Genomic DNA, 5,735 nt, shown 5'->3' on the forward strand with positions numbered 1-5,735 from the left:
CTCCCTGGTAGAAAGGGGAAGCCAAGGCAAACTCAGAGTCTGCCCGGCAACCAATAGGGAGTGAGATGCCCCTCCCAGGGAGTTCAGGAAAGGGGAGAAGCCACTTTGGAGGCAGTCTGGAGCCAGCCAGGAAAAGGGCAGGACTGGCTATGTGGGGAGCTGGTGAGTCCCAGGCCTGCAGGCGGGGTTCCCCCTGAGAACAGGCCTCTAGGGACCTGAAAGCCAGATCCCTCAGCTGGGCTTTTCCCTCTCCACTGATAATTCCCAGTTTGTAGAGTTTTGCTGGGAAACTTCCCCAGCCAGGCTGAGTTCGTCCTCCAGCTCCCTAGGTGAGACCAGTCACCACATGGTCAGCTCTGCTCTGGCTGCTAGTGCAGGGCTGCTGCCTGCTGTGTGTGTGTGTCTGGATGCTGGGCTAGGAGACGACAGTTTGGATCTTAGTACAGTTGTGTAACCTGCACCTTGAGCCCTGCACCCCTTTGTGATTAGGGAAAATCCTGGGACCAAAGCAGCCTGATTCCTGCTTGAAGAAGATCCCTGCCAGCAGAGATCAGCCCCTCTGCAGTGACTGAGAAGTCCAGAGTCCACTCTGAACCTGAGGATAATTCATGGAGTTTGTAAGTGCACCATCTTTTAGTTAGTCAGGGAATTTGTTTTGGGGACCCCCTACTCCCTGAACTGTGTCCCCAAGCCAGGGAGTGAGGGTTTGGGGATTTTACAACCTGCTGCATATTAAACCTGTGGAGGGATTTACCACCTTCTCTCACTTGTGAGTCCTTTGGGCTGTAACCAAGTCAGCCACACTGCTAAACCCCTGCAGAGAAGAATTTTGTGATCATAGATCATCAAGGGCCCCAACAAAGTACGCGTACCAACGGGACACTGATCTTACATTCGCTACATCAAGTCACATAACTGGGGAAAGTCACAGGTATTAGCAGCGTGGGCACTGGTGACCCTAACAACAGTGTTTTACCCTGTTATGTTATATTTGTCTCCTGTTTAATATAGTTATTGTGCTGAATATATTGCATGTGTTTGTGTTATTTCTTGGAAGTCTCCAACTATCTGGCAAATAAGTTGGGATTACCCCATGGTTAGAATTTTCCTCCCAAGCTGCCCTGGTGACCATGCCAGGAAGGAGCGAGGGGGGTGGAGGCACTGCCAAATAAACTCATAGGAAAAAATAAAGAAGATACACCCTGCTGAGTGGGTGGCGGGATCCAGAAGAACTCAGACCTGTCCATCAAAACCTGTAAGCAGATTGGCATTAAAGAAGGTAACCAGGTGGAGAGGGAGCGCTACAGTTAGGTTTCCTCTCCAACCCGACCCTGCTAGTAGTAACAGTAGTAGCAGCTTCTTCTTACAATTCTGTCTCTGTGACTCTGTTCTTATGAGTCAAACCCCTTCTGACTCATTCCCGGACCTCTCCAGAGCCTAGACTGCCAACTATGCCAAACTATATACTGGTTTAGAGATGTGGACAAAAATACCCACAAGAGACAGAGATTGGCCAAACCAATTATCACTTGCAAACTAAGCCAGAATCAGAACTCAGACATCCAGAGGTGAAAGACTATTGCACCATTTCCCTGGACTCTTTGTCTCTCAGGGTACGTCCAGACTACCCGCCGATTCGGCGGGTAGTAATCGATCTATCGGGGATCAATATATCACGTCTCGTCTAGATGCGATATATCGATCCCGGAACGCGCTCCCGTCGACTCCGGAACTCCACCAGGGTGAGCGGTGTTAGCGGAGTCGACAGGGGAGCCGCGGCCGTCGATCTCGCGCCGTGAGGATCCAAGGTAAGTCAAAATAAGATACGTCGACTTCAGCTACGCTATTCCCGTAGCTGAAGTTGCATATCTTACATCGACCCCTCCCCGCCAGTGTAGACCAGCCCTCAGTTGATGAGTTGTTGTAAAGAGGACATGAAGAAACCAGACCATTCATCTGGGGGTGGGTGAGGGAGGGGAAATCCATTCTGAACGGTAACAGCAGACAGGAACTCCAGATTAGGCTCCTTGAGCACATGCCTAAACATAAGAATTTTGGAACCTTTAACAGAAGGAAAGCTTCCACTACTGCTGCCTGTCTTGTACCTGTAACTAAAGAAAACATTGAGTTCTCTAGTCAGGCACCTTTCATGAGCACTAGAATACACTTCTTTTTAACCATCTAACAATGTGGAGGTTGCAGATAGGACTACCTGCTGGTACATAGGTCTTGACCAATTTTACCAGAGTTCTGGACATCTGTGTTCCACAACTATGCTATTAGATACTAACAACATGCAATTTGGATCGTGGCCCAGCTCAGGCATATCCCAAAATGCAGACGACTTCCAACAGCCATCTGCTACAGTTAGTAAAATATCCTGTTGCTAGAAACTAGAAATCAGCTTCTTTGAGTGGATTCTTGGCTGAAGCAGGATTGGGACATGAAAACTTTGATATGTCAAGCCACCAATAGCAGCTCTAATTTGAAGAAATACACAACAACATGGCATCTATTTCTTTTTATTTTTTATCAATAAAACTATGGGTTAAAAAACCCTCAGTAATATGTAGCAGATTATATGTCATCACTTAGCTCCAACAATTAGACAGTATGTTATACATACCTCAGTGGTTTGATCTTGATTTCTTTCTTAGGTGCATTGTTATTGTCCGTGTCCAGATGCTGCATGTGTATGTTAGGGAATCTACCAAAAGAAGGTATCTTCAGGCTTAAAAAGAGGCTATGATCAAAGCAAATTCCTGCATGTTGTATGATACCTTCATGAGAAGCCAGATTTCTGGGCATAAACAGCAGTGCATCTTAAAGCTGCTCCTGTCAGGTGTAAACCTCCTTTATTCCCATTCTCCAGCCAGATGACAAGCACATGTGTAAAATATTACATGGCATGAAGTTAGCTACCAGGTCATTCATGCTGCCTATTCTGCAGCCACATGTGCCTCACGCAAGATGAGAATGGTGAACTAATAATTTGATTATTATCAAATAATTTGATTATTATTGATTATTAAAAGCAAGCCCTTTGTGGTTCTCTCTCAACATCACTATTAGTTGGGCATGGAGGATGAAAGTTTTTGATACAGTGTTACAGATTCTTTACCAATTAGAGGAGGAATCCTATATTTGGGCATTAGGGGGATTGTGTGACCTACAGGTAATGCCTCTGTTTGAAGCGCCACGTGATTTTAGATCATAGCTCCTCTGGGCAAGGACTGTCATTGTTCAGTGATTAGCACAAGGGGGCCCCAACCCAGCTGAGTCCTCTGACCACTACTGCAATACTAATAACACCATAATGATAACACATGCAGATTTTTCAGTGTCCTTTTCCCCATCTTGCTATTATGGTATCAAATATATTACCTTAGACCTTTCACATTATAGCAATACAGCAGTTTAAAAGATTGTAAGCCTCTGAGGCAGGGATTATTTTTCTGTTCTAGCACAATGGGTTCGTGGTCCATGACTAGGGTTCCTAAGCAGTACCACAGTTCAAAGAAGAAACAATAATAATAATTAATAACAATTCTAGCTACTAAACATCCCACCCATCTCTGAAATACCATATCATTATCTACGAAGAGAAGCAGACAGCTCATACGAGTGGGGACAGCGCTCTCTCAGCTGTTTGCTAGGACTACAGAACATCTTTTTGGTGGAGGATGGAGGCAAGACTGGCCACAGACCTCATTTCTTTCAGAGAAAATTGTAAACTTCACTTTGTTAGTTTAGCCTTTCCAAAGCAACAATAACCTCAAAAGAAAACAGAAGAAAAAAGACAGAAGGGGGACAGAGAAAAGAAGAGAGAGAAAGGAAGCTGCTACGTATAGATTAAAAGGTCCCAATTTGAGGCTTGACTGTAGTAGGTAAAATGTATGACAAAAAAAGACATAAGAGAGACAAGGTAGGTGAGATAATATGTTGGACCAATTTCTGCTGGTGAAAGGTAAAAGCTTTTGAGCGTTGTAACTTCCACCAACAGAAGTTGGTTCAATAAAAGATATTATCTCACCTATCTTGTCTCTCATGTCCTGCAAGCAAAAAGGCTACACCACTGCAAGAAACAGACATGAACACAGCAAACCAGCTGATCTGATCCCACGCTCAGGGCCAGTGGTACAGACTGTGCTGGCTGCATTTGACTCCAAGCGTAGGGGCTGCGGAGTAGAATCCCATAGATTGCAGCGGTGTGTGGTGGGGGAGGGGGGGAAAACAGTTTAAAACTGCCCATTTGCCCCAGAGCAGAACAGTGCGGGTTGTACCTAGGGCTGCCAATTTTGGTTGGACTTCTTCCTGGAGGTTTCATCACATGACATAATCTTTAATTAAAGATTAATCTTTAATTCCTGGCGACTCCAGGAATATCCTGGAGGGGTTGGCAATCCTAAATTGTACCCCACATCCCCACCCCATGTGACAGCCATGGCATAGAACCATGCAGGCTGCATTTGAATCCAGACCCTAGGTCTGCAGTGTAGAATGATGCAGGCTGCCTTTAAGCCTCAGCACAGGGACTGCGATAGAGGACAAGCGGGGCTAGACATGTCCCCAAGCATACAGATACAAGCTGCCTCCGACAGCCACCTAGGCTAACAGTGACCAGCTAGCAAGTGTGAAAAATCGGGACAGGGTGGGGGAGTAATAGGTGCCTGTATAAGAAAAAGCCCCCCAAATCAGGACTGTCCCTATAAAATCAGGCCATCTGGTCACGCTACCTAGGCTTCATTGAACGGCATGTTCAGAGGGGGGAGGGATAGCTCAGTGGTTCGAGCATTGGCCTGCTAAACCCAGGGTTGTGAGCTCAATCCTTGAGGGGGCCACCTAGGGATCTGGGGCAAAATCAGTACTTGGTCCTGCTAGTGAAGGCAGGGGGCTGGACTCAATGACCTTTCAAGGTCCCTTCCAGTTCTAGGAGATAGGATATCTCCATTAATTTATTTAATAAATTAATTTATTTAGGTGCCCAGCATAGACCAGTGCAAGCTGCCCCTAAAGGCCACCACCCAGAACCTAATTATGGGACGCTGTGGCGTGGAACTGCACGAGCTACCCTGGACCCCAGGTAGCATCACATGGGCTTCAGCTGATCTCCTGTGTGGGGGCCACAGCCCAGGGTCTGGGGGCAGTGTCTGACCCAGCGGGGGGGAGGTGGGGAGTTGCAATGCAGAGCCAGGAGCCCTGCTCTCTGGCCATGTCTTGGAGTGGGGAGAGCCCATGTAAAGCCCCCCTCCCCGCAGAGCCTGGGGAAGGACAGCCCCTGCTGCTCCCCACTCCCCCCAAGCCACGAGAGAAGGGAGGACTGGCAGCAGAGCCGCATCGCGCATGCGCGGCAGGTGCTGCCTTCCCTCTACTCCTCCCTGCCCCCACCCTCACCCCGCCGCCTCGTCGTGTCTTCCCGGCGTGCCCCGCGCGCGGTGGCGTTGACGTCACCGCCGCCCGGTCCCCGCCGCCATTGGAGTTGGAGGGTCTCTCGCTCCATCCCGGCTCGGGGCCAGCGCGGGGACAGGCCGCGGAGCGAGGGCGAGCGGGGATGTGAGGAGAAGGGCCGGCAGGGCGAGAAGCGACCGGACCGACCCCCCTTCCCCGGGGGGCCTAGCCTGAGGAGAGACCCCCCCCCACGCCCCGGCCGGGCGGGCCACACGGGGACCCGCCCCTGCACGTTGAGCCGGCCCCTCCCCCAGGCCCAGGCCGGAGCGCCCCTCGCAGGCCCAGGG

Source organism: Emys orbicularis, chromosome 12 (genome assembly GCF_028017835.1).
Source record: "Emys orbicularis isolate rEmyOrb1 chromosome 12, rEmyOrb1.hap1, whole genome shotgun sequence".
Lineage (NCBI taxonomy): Eukaryota > Metazoa > Chordata > Testudines > Emydidae > Emys > Emys orbicularis.